At 48.5% G+C, this 17,580-nt stretch overlaps 1 protein-coding gene across 1 annotated transcript in view; it reads right to left on the reverse strand.

The window, feature by feature from the left end:
• Nucleotides 1-17,580, reverse strand: part of UVRAG (UV radiation resistance associated) — a 176,622-nt gene that overhangs the window by 35,282 nt on the left and 123,760 nt on the right. The gene's annotated exons all lie outside the window — the stretch shown is intronic.

Consider the following 17,580-nt stretch of genomic DNA (forward strand, 5'->3'; position numbering starts at 1 on the left):
CTAAACACTTCCAGGGATGGTGACTCCACCACCTCCCTGGGCAGGACATCCCAATGGCCAATCTCTCTTTCCAGGAAGAAATTCTTCCTAACATCCAGCCTAAACCTCCCCTAGTGTGGCTTGAGACTGTGTCCTCTTGTTCTGGTGCTGGTTGCCTGGGAGAAGAGACCAACCCCCACCTGGCTACAACCTCCCTTCAGGTAGTTGTAGACAGCAAGAAGGTCTGCCCTGAGCCTCCTCTTCTCCAGGCTAAGCAACCCCAGCTCCCTCAGCCTTTAGCAGACCATCAACACCAATCTGCATATGGCTGTGAACATCCCTCTGCCAGTGATGAGGCTTCATCACCTGATGACAGTTCAGAGCAATAAAGTTTTCAAACAAGTTTATTTCAAAGGTGTGGCCTCACCAGTGATGAGTACAGGATGGGCCAATCACTCCCCCACTTCTGTTGGCCACACCATTGCTGATCCAGGCCAGGATGCTGGTGGCCTTCTTGGCCACCTGGGCACATGCTGGCTCATCTTCAGCTGGTTGTCAACCTGCACACCGAAGTCCTTTTCCACTGGGCAGCTTTCCAGCCACTCTCCCCTGAGCCTGGAGTGTTCATGGCATTGTTGTAACTCGAGTGCAGGACCCAAAGCTTGGCCTTGTTGAAACTCATCCCACTGGCTGCAACCCATTCACCCATCTTGTCTAGACCAAACTTAAAAGCTGAGGTCAGGGAGCAGTAAACCAAGGTCTGCTCAGCAGTGTCCTTGCTGAAAACAACCAGCAACTTGTATCTGCTGCACTGAATCAGAGCTTGTTTTTTCTATTTCCAAAATCCTCACTTGTGAAATATTCTCAGGAATTACTCCAGAAGAACACAACATTGAAAACTCTGGATTTCACAGAATACCAGAATGGTCTGGGATGGAGGGGACCTCCAAAGGTCATGCAGTCCAACCCCCTCTGCAGTCAGCAGGGACATCCTCAACTACGTCAAGTTGCCCAGAGCCCTGTTGAGGCTCATCTTAAATATCTCCAGGGAAGGGGCCCCAACTACCTCCCTGGGTAACCTGTTGCAGTGTTCCACCACCCTCATGGCAAAGAACTTGTTCCTAGCATCCAATCTAAATCTGCTCTTCTCTAGTTTGAAGCCACTTCCCCTCATGCTGTCACTGCAGGCCTTTGCAAATGGTCTCTCTCCATCCTTCTTGTAGTCCACTTCAGGTACTGGCACGTTGTTATTAGTCTTCTCTTCCCCAGGCTGAACATCCCCAGCTCCCTCAGCCTGTCCTCATAGCAGAGGTTCTCCAAACATTCTGGACTGACCAAAATCCAAATGAGCCACTGTAGTTCCTTTTGTTGGAGAACAACTTGCTCTTGAACTTCACTCACAGTATAACATAAACTTGAAAGCCATATCTGGATGATTAAGCAGCTGTCATTCCCAAAGCATTCAAAACAGCGTTTGTGCCCTGATGTGCCAAATCCTATGCACAGAAAGACATGAGGCAAACCCTGCCTCAAAGCACAGAATATAAACATTCAGCTATACAGCAGAGAGAACAAAGGATAGGGCTGTGTGGAGATGGGAAAATAGCAGCTCAGCAAAATGAAAGTGTCACAGCTTGTCTCTTAGATGGCTAAGTGTAGTTTTTTTATGCACTGAACAAGTGAGGTTTTGGCAAATGATAGGCATTTCAGCATGATTTACTCCTATTAAGAGATCACAGAGTGGCAGGGGTTGGAAGGGACCTCTAGAGATCATTGAATCCAACCCCCTGGAGAAGGCAGGTTCACCTAGAGAAGGTCACACAGAACACATTCAGGTGGGTTTTGGATGTCTCCAGAGATGGAGACTCCACCACCTCTCTGGGCAGCCTAGTTCCATGCTCTACCACCCTCAAAGTAAAGAAGTTCCTCCTCATGTTTAGATGGAACTTCCTTTGTTCAAGTTTGCACCTCTTACCCCTTGTGCTGAGTAGAGACTGGCCCCATCCTCCTGATACCAACCCTTAAAGTATTTAGAAGCATTCATGAGATTCTCCCCTCAGTCTTGTCTTTTCCAGACTAAAAAGCTCCAATTATCTCAGTCTTTCCTCACAAGAGAGATGTTCCAGTCCCCTCGTCATCTTTGCAGACTTCTTCTGCACCCTCTCAAACCAGTCTCTGTCCTTCTTGAACCAGGGAGCCCAGAACTGGACACAGTACTCCAGATGTGACCTCACCAGGGCAGAGTAGAGGGGGAGAAGATCTTCCCTAGACCTGATGGCCACAGTCTTGATGCATCCCAGGATGCCATTGGCCTCTTTGGCCATGAGAGCACATTGCTCATGGTCATCCTGTTGTCCACCAGGACTCCCAGGTCTTTTCCCCCAGAGCTGCCCTCCAACAGACCAGCCCCATCCTGTACTGATCCATGGGGTTGTTCTTCCCCAGATGCAGGGCTTGACACCAGCCCTCATTGAATTCCATCAGAGTTATCTCCAACCAGCTCTCCAGCCTGTCCAGCTCTCACTGAATGACAGCACAGCCTGAAAGGATGGCAGCCACTCCTCCCAGTTTGGTATCATCAACAAACTGGCTGAGGGTATCCTCTGTCCCTTCATCCAGATCATTGATGAGTATATTGAACAGGGCTGGATGCAATACTGATCATGGTAGAAAGAAGAAGCTGCTCACAACAGAGGTCCACAAATTCTACAGGTGTTAACACTTCACATGTGAAAGTCTCCAAGGCACACACCCCACTTGTTAGGCAAGAATTCCACATTCCATCTTTTCCCTACGCTAACACATTGTGCCATGGCTTGCTCACAGGCTTCCCACTTCCCTCTCTCTTTCAACTTCCAAATGCAGAGCTTGCATCCCCTCCAGAGCAGTCTGAGTTGGCAAGCCACACGTGTTTTTGTCAGCTCAGCTGTATCAGGAACCCATTTTCCTTTTGATTACTAAATTTTGGGGTTATGTTAAACACAAACTCATTTCTGGTCCCAACACTCAGCAGGCTGAGGAGGTAACACGGAGATGATGACAGCTACATCATACACAAGTGAGCTAACACACAGAACATGCTTGAAGGGGGGGCCCTCAAAACGATTTTGGAGGCACAGCTGGTGATGGCACCTCTTCTAGTACACCCAACCACACTGTCCACCTCACCTCATCTGGTCACAGAATCACAGAACTAACCAGTCTGAAAAAGGCCTTCGGGACCACCAAGTCCAACCTATCACCCAACACCATCTCATCAACTAAACCATGGCACCAAGTGCCTCATCCAGGCTCTTCCTAAACACTTCCAGGGATGGTGACTCCACCACCTCCCTGGGCAGCACATTCCAATGGCCAATCTCTCTTTCTGGGAAGAATTCCTTCCACATCCAGCCTAAACCTCCCCTGGTGCAGCTTGAGACTGTGTCCTCTTGTTCTGCTGCTGGTTGCCTGCCTGGGAGAAGAGACCAACCCCCACCTGGCTACAACCTCCCTTCAGGTAGTTGTAGACAGCAAGAAGGTCTGCCCTGAGCCTCCTCTTCTCCAGGCTAAGCAACCCCAGCTCCCTCATTCATTCCTCACAGAGCTGTGCTCCAGACCCCTCCCCAGCTTTGTTGCCCTTCTCTGGACACCTTCCAGCATCTCAACATCTTTCCTAAACTGAGGACCCCAGAACTGGACACAGGACTCAAGGTGTGGCCTAGCCTGTGCTGAGTACAGTGCTGTTCCATGTTCTCTGAGACAGCAGGCAGGTGCAGAGCCTCCAGCCTGGGCTCAAGCTGCAGATGCAGAGATAGGTAGAGGTTGGACCTGCTCTGGTAAGGGGGTTGGACTAGATGATTGCCAGAGGTCCCTTCCAACCCCTACCATTCTGTGATTCTCTGACAGACCAGATCTGCTCCACCACAGAGCAATTTTGCCCCTGTACTCAACAGGGTTATACCTCAAATAATGGCTTCTTTGCACTTGAAGAACATCACACTGCTGGAGCAGAGAAGGGCAACAAAGTTGGTGAAGGAGAACCTGGAGAACAGGTATGGCGAGGAGCAGCTGAGGGAAATGGGTTGTTTAGTCTGGAGAAAAGGAGGCTGAAGGGAGACTTTCTTGCTCTCTACAACTCCCTGAAAGGAGGTTGGAGTGAGGTGGGAGTACATCTCTTCTCCCTAGTAACAAGTGACAGAATGAGAGGAATGTCTTCAGCTTGCAGCAGGGGAGGTTTAGGTTGGATATCAGGAAGGATTTCTTCCCTGAAAGAGTTGTCAAGCCCTGAAACAGGCTGCCCATGGAAGTGCTGGAGTCACCACCTCTGGAAGTGTTTAAAAGCCATATAGATGTGGCTTAATGGCCATGGTGGTGTGGGGTTGACAGCTGGACCTGATGATCTTCCAAGCCTTTTCCAACCTTAATGGTTCTATGATTCTAAGTTGACATCAGCCTTCACTGGCCTACATGGGCAAGGACAGGCAGGCTTTCATCTGAATGAAAGGGTGACTGTTGTTACAGCTAATACAGTCTCATTTCAACCTATTTTATCTTGGCATGGGCAGTAGGAAAGGAAAGGGAAAAAAAGAAAAAGAAAAAGCAAACCTTCCAACCCATTTGCAAAAAAACATATGCAAATTCCCCAATCCTAAATGACCTGGCTGGGGATCAGCCCATCACTACCCTAGGAGACTTTCAGGAATGAAACCTCTCCTCAAAGCTTTTGGCTCTAGGCAGCTGGAGAAGGCACTTTGTGGTTTTTCAGGTGCAGTCCCTTCCTCTTGACGTTCAAATGAATGCTTGGCACTTTCCAAGAGGAGGGACTCGACTCTGGCTTCAACCTGTGCTGTTTCAAGAACACTTTTCCCCTGTGCAGTTAAATTGGCCACAAAGTCAGACAGTGCATTCTTTCTGAACCCTGCATTTTATGGTTCGAGTTTAGGGGGCCTCATAAAAGATGTAGTGTGCAAGTCACAGTATCCTACACTCAAAGGGTCATAAGCACTGCACCTACACTGATACCCACACAACTCTTAAAGGACCTTCTGCTCCCTAGTGTTTATTGCCAAAACAAATTTCTAGGCCTAAGGTTTCTGCTGTTCCACTTCCCATGGAAAAATTTAATAGTTTCTATTCTAAAGTCCATTTTCTCACATGTTTGGTAGCCTGTTAGAGCCAGAAATTGAAAAGTCTTGCTTCATTTTACTGTGTCCAGTTCCGGTGCCCCCAGCACAAGGAAGACATGGAGCTGCTGGAGCAGGTCCAGAGGAGGACACAAAGATGATCAGAGGGCTGGAGAACCTCCCCTGTGAGAACAGGCTGAGGGAGCTGGGGTTGTTCAGCCTGGAGAAGAAAAGGCTCCAAGGAGACCTTAGAGCAGCCTTCCAGTACCTGAAGGGGCCCACAAGAAAGCTGGGGATGGACTTTTGACAAGGTCTTTTAGTGACTGGATGAGGGGCAATGGATTGAAGCTGGAAGAGGGGAGATTGAGACTGGAGATGAGGAAGAAATTCTTGATAGCGAAGGTGGTGAGACACTGGAACAGGTTGCCCAGGGAGGTTGTGGATGTCCCCTCCCTGGAGGTGTTTAAGGCCAGGCTGGACGGGGCCTTGAGCAACCTGGGCCAGTAGGAGGTGTCCCTGCCCATGGCAGGGGGCTTGGAACTGGATGATCTTCAAGGTCCCTTCTAACCTAAACTATCCCGTGAATTTTAGGTTTTAAGAGCTGAATTTCAGTTCAGTTCCTTACATGTGGCACTAGTACAGAAGCAGTTAGCTTCTATTCCATGCAGCTCTTTGAAAGGTCTCAGTTTGACTGCAGCAAAAACACGTCAAGAAGCATTTTGCTTTTCTTCTATGCTTCTGTGAACGTTACTTACCTCGTGCATTAGACAAGCAACTGAACCACAAAGCATGGCTCCCATGAGAGCAGAGCTGGCTGACTGACATCTCTAGCAGGTTACAGAAACCACACAAACGTTGTCTGCCACCATGTGGACACAGCTACTCTGGACACCCAAAAGCAGGGCTAGACCCAAGGTACTTGCTTGCATCTGTATTGTACTGGAGTGAAAACAAACACCCTTGGGGGAGCTGATAACAGACTGCTGGAGAGATTTCTTCGTGTCAAACAGCACGATGTCAGATGAAGGCAGAGCTATTCCTTGGCCAGGGCTGAGTAAATCGTGCCAATGTGAAGAGGAGCTTTAGTCTAACATCACTCAATAGCCGTCTGACAAAACAAACCAAGGCTGGATCAGGATAGAAGCTTTGCCTTCTGAAGGACTGAGCACACATTCAGCTAACAGGAAAAAACCCACAAAAAAACCCCCTCCTTTAACTCATGCAGGGTAAGAAATAAAAAAGATCTCCCCAAACCTGATAATTATGCCTGGAGAGGTGTACCCTGACTGCCACCAACTGCAGAGCCTCCCTGACCAACTATCAGTGATGAGCTAAGACCAGAAACATTTATGGGATCAGAATTATCAGGGTTGGAAAGGACCTCAACGACCATCTAGTTCCAATCTCCCTGCCATGGGCAGGCACACCTCACACTACATCAGGTTGCTCAGAGCCACATCCAACCTAGCCTTAAAAAAATCCAGGGATGGGGCTTCTACCACCTCCCTGGGAAACCTGTGCCAGTGACTGTTTACTAACATCCAATCTGAATCTACCCACTTCTAGTTTTGCTCCATTCCCCCCAGTCCTATCACTACCTGATACCCTAAAGTCTCTCCTCAGCTTTCCTGTAGCCCCCTTCACATACTGGAAGGCCACAATTAGGTCTCCTCAGAGCCTTCTGTTCTCCAGACTGAACAACCCCAACTCTCCTAGCCTGTCCTCATAGCAGAGCAGCTCCAGTCCTCTTCTCATCCCCATGGCCCTTCTCTGGACACATTCCAGCACCTCCAGATCCTTCCTGGAACAGAGGCTCCAGAACTGGACACAGTGCTCCAGGTGGGGTCTCACCAGAGTGGAGTAGAGGTGGAGAAACCTCCCTCCACCTGCTGGCCACACTTCCCTTGATGCAGCCCAGGACCTGGTTGGCTTTCTGGGCTGCAAGTGCACACTGCCATCTCCTATCAGGCTTCACAACCACCAGCACCCCTAAGTCTCCCATTCACTGCTTAGCCTGGCTCCAGGACATCAAAGATTTGCAAAGAGACATCCCTACCCATGGCAGAGAGGTTGGAGTAGATGATCTCTGAAGTCCCTGCCAACCTAAGCCATTCTATGATTCCATTAAAAGCGAGTATCAAATTATTTGGCTTGTTCTACAAGTCCCCCTTGAAGAGCCAGGAATTTAGACAAGGAGAGAACACCACAGCCACTAAAGCTAGATGGACTAAGGTCACTGCAGCACCAAGACTAAAATGGGGCTCCCAGTGATCATAATTCTGGCCTCTGTTTCTATGGCAAAGCTGGGTTGATGCTCAGAACAAGAAATCCAGGTCAAGAGACAAATTAACTTCCACCCCCCTTTGGTGGCTGACCAAAATCACCATCATCATTTGATATTCAGAGCTGCAAATAGGTTGATTGTCCTGTGCAAGAAAAGAGCTGCAGTAAACCCCCTTCTGACCAGAACCAGAGGAAATTGCCTCATAGCTGCAGAACAAGTTGTTTCCACTCCAAGCAGTCTGGCAGCTGGGTGAGGAATAATGTCTGTCAAGAATCATGCAAGAGACAACTTCCTGGAAACCTAAAGGAACTGGAAGCCTCATAAGCAAGATTCACAGAATGGTTTGAGTTGGAAGGGACCTTAAAGACCTACTTCCCACCCCTCTGCCACGGGCAGGGACACTTCATCCAACCTGGCCTTGAACACATTCAGGGAGGGGGCATCCAGAACTTCCCTGGACAACCTGTTCAAGTGTCTCACCACCCTCTCTGTAAACAACTTCTCCCTAATATCTACTCTAAGATTACCCTCGTCTGATCTAAGACTAAGTAGCAGCCACTCACCAGCCTGGATCTGCTTCCCAGCATTCCCACTTTGCCTTCAGCCAAAGGGGTTTAGCCTCAGAAAGCCCCCACCACTCTTCACTGTGCCTCCCAAATTAACCCTATCCTTGCTAAGAGACATGCCCACTACCATGCAACATGTTCAGCCCTGGCCAGGCAGCTCATCTGTAGCTGAGGCTTAAGCTGGTGCTTAAAAAGCCTGTTCAAGAAGGTGACAGATGGGGTTGAACATCCTCCAGCATCTTGGAATACGAGCAATCAGTGTGCCCAAGTGGCCAAGAAAGCCAAAGGCCTCCTGGCTGGGATTAGAAATGCTGTGTCCAACAGGAGCAGGGAGGGGATTGTCCCCTGGGACTCAGCTCTGGTCAGGCCACACCTTGAGTGTTGTGTCCACTTTGGGGCACCTCCATACAAGAGAGATGTGGAGGTGCTGGAGCCAGGGCAGAGGAGGGCAAGGAAGTTGTGAAGAGTCTGGGGAATAAATCTGACAAAGAGCAACTGAAGAGTATTAGTTTAGAAAAGAGGAGGCTGAGGGGAGACCTCATTGCTGTCCACAGCTACCTGAAAGGAGGGGCTATGGTTTAGGGGTGAGTCTTGTAGAGTAGGGTTCTGGGTTGGCCTTGGTGATCCTGAGGGTCTTTTCCAACCTGAATGTTTGTGAATGTTTCTGTGATTTCTGTGATCTTCCCACATCTCCCTGCTCCTAGGCAGGTGAGATTTCCTGGAAGCACCTCAAGCTCCTCTGATTCATAATCTCTTCAGTGGCTACCAATCACACGTGTGGGTCAGAAATAATGAACAATACAGGGACAAAAGCAGGTCATATAGCTTGTTCAGAACTTGAGGACAGGAATTCTCCAGTAGTGACACTCAGCATGCTCACTAAGGATTCACCTCAAGAAGGATGGTCACTAAAATAGGATCATCTCTTCATACGTAATGAAGAACCTACACTGAAGTCAGGCCCAAGCAGCTTGTTCCAATCCCTGACCACTCTTGCAGCAAAGAGATTTTACCCAATATCCAACTGGCACAATTTCAGGCCAATTCCTCTTGTCCTATCACCTCACACTAGAGAGAAGAGACCAGCCTCACCTCACGACAACCTTCTTTCAGGGAGCTGTAGAAGTCTGATCTTGAATGTCTCCAGGGATGGGGCCTCAATCACATCCCTGACAAGCTGTTCCAGTGTCTCACCACTCTCATTGTGAAGAGCTCCCTCCTGATGTTTGACCTAAATCTACTTTGCTCCAGCTTCAAACCATTGCCCCTCATCCTATCTCAGAATCACCAAAGTGTCAGGATTGGAAGGGAACCTAAGGATCATATAGTTCCAATCCCCCTGCCATGCTCAGGGACACTTTCCACTAGATCAGGTTGCCCATAGGCACATCCAGCCTGCCCTTAAAAAATGCCAGGGATGGGGCTTCCACCACCTCCCTGGGCAAACCCTTCCACCACAAACCCTTCTGAACAGTCCCTCCCCAGTCTTACATGAGGTCTCCTTAAGATATTGAAATACAGAATACAGAATTAATGGTTGGGAGAAGACCTTTGAGATCATCCAGTGTAACCTATCACCCAACACCATCTCATCAACTAAACCATGACACTAAGTGCCTCATCCAGGCTCTTTTTAAACACCTCCAGTGATGGTGACTCCACCACCTCCCCAGGCAGCACATTCCAATGGCCAGTCTCTCTTTCTGGGAAGAATTTCTTCTTAACCTCCAGCCTAAACCTCCCCTGGTGCAGCTTGAGACCGTGTCCTCTTGTTCTGTTGCTGGTTGCCTGGGAGAAGAGACCAACCTCTGTCTGTCTACAACCTCCCTTCAGGTAGTTGTAGACAGCAATAAGGTCTCCCCTGAGCCTCCTCTTCTCCAGGCTAAACACCCCCAGCTCCCTCAGCCTCTCCTCATAGGGCTGTGCTCCAAATCCCTCACCATCTCTATGGTTTCCCAGAGCCTTCTCTTCTCCAGGCTGAACAGCCCCAATTCTTACATCGCTTTCCTGCTAAAGGTTCATCTTCCTCAGCCACTCCACACACATCCATGACTTAGCAGCTGCAGAGTTTGTGGGGCCAGCTACCTACTGCATGATCTCCTAGTGCCTAATGCCTTGGAGAGCTGAGCAATTCACTCCCAATTTTAGCAACTGTGTCATGCTTCAGGCTTGACCACGCTCTTGGAATTAGTGTTCTAATTTTTGGGGGGGGTGGGGTGTTTGATATCATTAGACATCTAAGTCAAGCAAAACACATACAACATCACATTTGCATTGTTTGTTGGGAGTCAGAGAGCTGAAATCCTAGCTGGAAATTGACAGTCTTACTTAATAGTACCCAGCTTGGTGAGGGATTCCATGTTACAGATAGAAAATGTGGGGATTGAAACAATTTGAGCTGAGATCCAGCTGGAAGTTATTAGGAGCTCTCGGAATTAACACACATTGTTTTGACTTTGGAATGTAACAGCAAAGCAAGTTTCCTCCAAATAAATGCTCTACCAAGCTAGGGTTGAGCTGCTTCTAATTCCACTTGAATTCTCCTGAGTGCAAGATGTGGTTTTCATTGTTATTACCCTGCTGTTTTACCAAACAGCTCCACTTTATCTCTAGAAGAGCTCTGATTTGAGTCATTTTACTTCATACCCAGCTCAACCTTTCTCTTTGCTGCCAGAACTCCAGGTACTTATGAAAGGACAAAAAAAATAACCATGACAAAAAATACATATCTGTGAAACCAGGCAAGCCCACAGAAATCCTTTCAAGCATTTAAGTTGATACAAATTCTTCTCAGCTCTTGTATTTCTCACCCACAGTGATCAGGATTTGCATGAATGATTTGAGCAAGGTGATTGTCATGGGTTAAAGCTGGGCTAGGCACTAAACAAGTGCCAGATGCTTTCCATGAACCCCTCTGCCAGCCCAAAGAAGGGAAAGGGAATAAGGGAGAGAGGCTGATGGGTTGGGAAAGAGAAATAAAACTCCTTTAATGAATAATAGTAAAATGAAAGAGATGCAAATAGATAGAAACCAACACTGCCCCTGACCCCTGATGGTAATGATGTCACCATCACCACCAATGCTGTGGGCAGGCACTGGGGAGGAACCAGGCTGGACTCAGCAGCAGATGGGAACCAGATTCAGGAGCTGGATTCAGCAACTGGATTCAGGAACTGATGGACTGGGATCAAAGGCAGAAAGAGCAGTGTCTTCCTTGGATGTCAGCCATTGAAAAACAGGCTTGACCCTCCTGATGTCCATGGGATGGAATCCCTTGTTGGTCAGTTTAGAGTCACCCACCCTGTCTGATCAATCCCACAGGTGCCACCTCTTATTTACTGCACCCTAACTTGGGGACACACAATTTTTAGCAGTGCCCTTAGTCTGTACAGGAGCAAGTCTCAGCCAGAGCCTTTCTGCAGCTTCATGCTTGGCAGTAACTCTCCCCAACAGCTTCTCACTGCTAGGAGCAGCCCTTGGCTATGTAAACCTGCCCTGAGCTTCAAAAAGTGCCCTCCCTGAGCAGAGCCTGAGCTGAGAAGTCAAACCACTGAACAGAATTGGTTCTGCTCTGGTTTGAATCAGGAAAGTGAAGGAAACCCAAGCTCTTCACTAAACACTCCAGAACTGCTCCTCCCAGGCACCTCCAATCTTCCCACATCTCCCACAGGGACTTAAGCAACCAATCCTCTTTTATTCATGGCAGAATAATTTGCAGGACCGGTTCTCTGAATTAAAGGCAACAACACTGGACCTTAAAATGATTCCCTCGTGGGTTGGGATAGTCTGGAGATAAGAAAGAGGCAGCTGGTCATTCTCCACCCAAAATGATTTTCCCACATTCACATGAATCACAGAACTGTTGAGGTTGGAAGAGACCTTTCAGATCATCAAGTCCAGCTGCTCACCTACAGCTCACAATCCCACCACTACTGCTAAGCTACTGCCACTAAACAATGTCCCTCAATACCACATCCATGCATCTTTTAAATACCTCCAGGGATGGTGACTCCACCACCTCCCTGGGCAGCCTGCTCCAAGGAGAAATGGAATCTCTCTGGAAGCTTCTCTTGAAACAGCCTTAGGATTCATAAATGTATAGAATGGTTTAGGTTGAAAGGGACCTTAAAGAGATCATCTAGTTCCAACCCCCCTGCCATGGGCAGGGGCACCTTCCACTAGATCAGGCCTGATTCAACCTGGCCTTGGATCTTCAATTCAACAATTGCAGCCTCCAAAGGAACAGATAAAGAATCCAAACAACCTCAGCCCCTGAGCACAGAAGGTTTGTGATGCATTTATGGACATTAGCTCCCTGTTCTGCCTTCCCAGTGGAACCTCCTCTTGGCAGCACTATATAAAAGCTGCAAAATTTGACCAAGGAAATCAAAACAAAGTTGACTGTGTTGGACTCCTGCAACACTTCCCTGATGAAATAAGGACTAGAAGCCCCCCCCTCCCAATTCTAATTTGCCTTTATCATGTTTTTCTATTCACCAGCATGCAAAATCTCCAGTATTAACATGTGTACCACTGGTGTTGTACAAATCACTTCAAAGCTTGGCCACCAACTGCTCCAGCTTGTACCAGCACCACTGAGCCCATGGTGAATTTGGAACCTTTTCTACATCAATACACAGTTAAAGTCTTCATTTACTTTTATGAGTTTAAACACATGCCAGTGTTTGCAGAAAGCAACTGCAAGTAGTTGGGAGGCAGCGTGGGTGAGTGACCACGTGTCCAGCTGCTCACAGTCCTTTAGAATCAGAGAATGGCTTAGCTTGGAAGGGATCTCAGAGATCATCTACTCCAACCACCCCACCATGGGCAGGGACACTTCTCAACTAGACTTGGTTGCCCAAGGCCTCATCCAGCCTGGCTTTGAATACCCCCAGGGAGGAAGCATCCACAACCTCCCTGGGAAACCTGTTCCAGAGTCTCAGACCCCTCATACTGAAGAGCTTCTTCCTAAGATTCAGTCTAAACTTACTTTCCCCCAGCTTAAAGCCATCCCCTCTTGTCCTGTCTCTAGACACTCTTAGGAAGAGTCCCTCTCCAGCCTTCCTGAACAAAATCAGAACGAAACCAAACCACATTTCAACAGGTCCAACAGTGGTAACAACTCAGAGGTGACAAAGGGACAAACAGGAAAACAAGTGAAGTGGTGACAGCTGCCACAAAGATACCCCCACAACAGGCACAAGTGTCAACTAACCCTGATTATGAGAACTGGAAGCATCAGCTGGGGCTCAGTGGATCACAGAATAGTTTTGGTTGGAAGAGACCTTTAAAATCATCCAACCACTAACCCATCACTGTCAGGTCATCACTAAACCATGTCCCTCAACACCACATCTACGCAACTTCTAAATGCCTCCAGAGATGGTGACTCCACCACTTCTCTGAGCAGCCTGTTCCAGCGTTTAACAACCCTTCCATTTTTTCCCTAATATCCAAACTAAACCTCCTCTGGTGCAACTTCAGGCCACTTCTTTTCAGTCTTAGCACTTACTACTTGAGAGAAGAGACTAGACTAGACTGGAATTAACCAGGTTGGAAAAGACCTTCGAGATCATCGAGTCCAACCCATCATCCAACACCATCTCATCAACTAAACCATGGCACCAAGCACCCCATCCAGTCTCTTCTTAAATACCTCCAGTGACAGTGACTCCACCACCTCCCTGGGCAGCACATTCCCATGGCCAATCTCTCTTTCTGGGAAGAATTTCTTCCTAACATCCAGCCTAAACCTCCCCTGGTGCAGCTTGAGACTGTGTCCTCTTGTTCTGCTGCTGGTTGCCTGGGAGAAGAGACCTGGCTACAACCTCCCTTCAGGTAGTTGTAGAGAGCAATAAGGTCTCCCCTGAGCCTCCTCTTCTCCAGGCTAAGCAACCCCAACTCCTTCAGCCTCTCCTCACAGGGCTAGAAAGGCTCACCTCAGCCTCCTTCCCTCCAGGCTGAACAACCCCAGTTCCCTCAGCCACTGCTCAGAAGACCAGTTCTCCAGACCCCTCAGGAGCTTTCTTTGGACAAGCTCAAGCACCTCAATGTCCTTCGTGTAGTGAGGGGCCCAAAACTGGACACAATGTCTACATGTGGCCTCACTGCTGAGTACAGTGGTAGAATCACTTCCCTGGGCCTTCTGGCCACACTATTGTTGATCCAGGCCAGGATGCTCTTGGTCCTGGCCACCTGGCCACACACTGGCTCATCTTCAACCAGCTGTTAATGAACACCCCCAAGTCCTTTTCCACTGGGCAGCTTCCCAGCCACTCTTCCCCAAGCCTGGAGCATTCATGAGTTTGTTGTGACCCAAGTGCAGTACCTGGCACTGGACCTTGTTGAGTCTCATACAACAGGCCTCAGCCCATTGATGCAGCCTGTCTGTAGCCCTCTGCAGAGCCTCCATACCTTCAAGCAGACCAACAGACTTCCCTATCTGAAAAATGAAGAGTTTCTCATCTCCATCAAGAAGGGAGCACAGAGCACTTGCATCACCCAACTGACTGGAAATCTGCAGTATAGGAACAAAAAGCCCATGAAAGGCTGAAGAGCAAAGTGAGCAGCATCAGGACTCCCATGTCACAGAATGAACTCATGTGTTTACATAAGAGGAGATTAAGGAAAGCATTGATTTGATAGTAATGGAGAGAGAAAGCTCTCAAAGCCTTTGAAGGCAAGGGGTATTTAATCCCTTCTTCTCACTGGTCTTGCCTCTGAAAGTCAAGTGTGAACAGCTGGCTGCCATTATTAATACCAGCAACAAAGAGTCACAGTCCAAGTTATATTAAGAACTTGGTTAAGTGAATTTTCCAAGATTAGCAGGACTTGATTAACTTCATCTTAAGGTATTTTAGCCCTTTAAGTAATTTCAGAGCCATTGAAGGTTATCTTCCAAAATACACTAAGCATGGGCAAGATCCCAGAAGTCTGGAAAATGGTAAAGGCAATCCAGGCTTAAAAAACAAACAACACAGAAAGCCCCAGAAGCTTTAATTTAATTTGGGGGTAGGGAATGGGGGGGGGGGGGGGGGAAGGGAAATGGTGGAAGAGAGAACTGGAAAAACAAATCAAACAAGTAGAAACTAAGCATTAAAAAAGAAGAAAAGATCTGATTTTGCTGTTTTTCAAGACTGAAACTGTCAGGCAGATCTCGTGTTAAGCCTTACACACAGGTTAGAAACTGAAACAGCTTTCTGTTGGAACTTAAACAAATCTCTTGGCACTTGCTGGTGTGACATGCTCACAACCATGCCTGGGAAATGGGATATTGATGAAGTATGAATGAATACAGAGCAAGAAAGGGCTCTCTGGGTGTCGTTAAATGATGGTTCGCTGCTTGTGGATGGAAGTGCCAGTGAAGTGGGGCTGCACCTGGCCTTTAGGCTTTCTCCCAGTTCTATTCAAGGTTTTGATTAGGTGACCTGCATAGAGAATAGGCTGGGATGCAAACAGCACAAAGCTGAGGTTCACAGAATCACAGAACACAGGGGTTGGAAGGGATCTTGAAAGATCATTGAGTCCAACCCCCCTGCCAGAGCAGGACCATAGAATCTAGCACAGATCATGCAGGAACACATCCAAATGGATCTTGAAAGTCTCCAGAGAAGGAGACTCCACAACCTCTCTGGGCAGCCTGTTCCAGTGCTCTGTGACCCTCCCAGTGAAGAACTTCCTCCTGATGCTGAGGTGGAACCTCCTGTGCTAGAGTTTACATCCACTATCCCTTGTCCTTTCACAAGGTGCAACTGAGCAGAGCCTGTCCCCTCCCTCCTGACCCCCAGCCCGCAGATATTTATACACATTTATTAGATCCCCTTTCAGTCTTCTCCTCTCCAGACTAAACACCCCCAGGGCTCTCAGCCTCTCCTCACAAGGCAGTGCTCCAGTCCCTCAATCATTCTGGTAGCTCTCTGTTGGACTCTCTTGAGTAGATCCCTGTCCCTCTTGAACTGGGAAGCCCAGCAGGTTGAGCTCTCAGCCTACCTGTCCCCATCTTCTAGAGTGTTACAATTTGAAACTAAAATTGAGTTGCAACCAGAATTTTCCAGAGGTTTCAGACAGTTCAAGAGAGGTGGACTCCTCAGAGTTGACATTCTAATAATGATAAGTCCACCTAATTCCATTGCTCTGAAGAATAGTAACAATAGATAGGTTAAAATCATGAGGATGATTAAGGGGCCAGAGCACTGCCCTGTGAGGGCAGAGCTGGACTCAATATTCCCAATGTGGTCTCACCAGGGGGGAGGGAAAGAACCACCTTCCTTGACCTACTGGCCACACTCTTCTTAATGTCCCCCAGGCCTTGTTGGCCATGAGGGCACATTTTTTGTCACATTTTTGTGTTAATGGATAAGTTACTGTCCACCAGAACTCAAAGGTGCTGCTTCTCCATTGAGCTGCTTTCCAGCAGGTCAATCTCTAATCTGTACAAACCATAAAACATGTACACTTCCACAGGGTTTTTGAAATGGAAAACGAATTCATAGAATCATAGAATCAATAAGGTTGGAAAAGACCTTTGGGAGCACCAAGTCCAACCTGTCACCCAAGACCTCGTGACTACTAAACCATGGCACCAAGTGCCACATCCAATCCCCTCTTGAACACCGCCAGGGATGGCGAATCCTCCACCTCCCTGGGCAGCACATTCCATTGGCTAACAACTTTCCCTGTGAAGAACTTTCTCCTCACTGTGAGCCTAAACCTCCCCTGGTGCAGCTTGAGACTGTGTCTCTGCTTGTTCTGGTGCTGGGTGCCTGGGAGAAGAAACCAACCCCCACCTGGCTACAACCACCCTTCAGGTAGTTGTAGAGAGCAATAAGGTCTCCCCTGAGCATCATCTTCTCCAGGCTAAACAACCCCAGCTCCCTCAGCCTCTCCTCACAGGGCTTGTGCTCAAGGCCTCTCCCCAGTCTCATTGCCCTTCTCTGGACACATTCAAGAGTCTCAATGTCCTTCTTAAACTGAGGCCCAGAACTGGACACAGGACTCAAGGTGTGGCCTAACCAGTGCAGAGTACAGGGGCACAATGACTTCCCTGCTCCTGCTGGCCACACTATTCCTAATGCAGGCCAGGATGCCATTGGCCTTCTTGGCCACCTGGGCACACTGCTGGTTCATGTTTAGGTGGCTGTCAATCAGCACCCCCAGGTCCCTCTCTGTTTGGCAGCTCCCCAGCCACTCTGACCCCAGCCTGTAGCTCTGCATGGGGTTGTTGTGGACAAAGTGCTGCACCTGGCACTTGGACTTGTTGAATGCCATCCTGTTGGACTCTGCCCATCTGTCCAGTTGGTCGAGGTCCCTCTGCAGAGCCCTTCTGCCCACTAACTGACCAACATCTGCTCCCAACTTGGTGTCATCTGCAAATTTGCTGATGACTGACTCAACCCCCTCATCCAGATCATCAATGAAGATGTTAAAGAGGATGGGGCCCAGCACTGATCCCTGGGGCACACCACTAGTGCCTGGCTGCCAGCTGGATGTGGCACCATTCACCACCACTCTCTGGGCTCAGCCTCCAGCCAGTTCCTAACCCAGCACAGAGTGCTGCTGTCCAAGCCATGAGCTGACAGCTTGGCCAGGAGTTTGCTGTGGGGGACAGTGTCAAAGGCCTTGTTGACGTCCAGGTAGTCCACATCCA

This window comes from Dryobates pubescens, chromosome 10, assembly GCF_014839835.1.
Source record: "Dryobates pubescens isolate bDryPub1 chromosome 10, bDryPub1.pri, whole genome shotgun sequence".
Classification (NCBI taxonomy): domain Eukaryota; kingdom Metazoa; phylum Chordata; class Aves; order Piciformes; family Picidae; genus Dryobates; species Dryobates pubescens.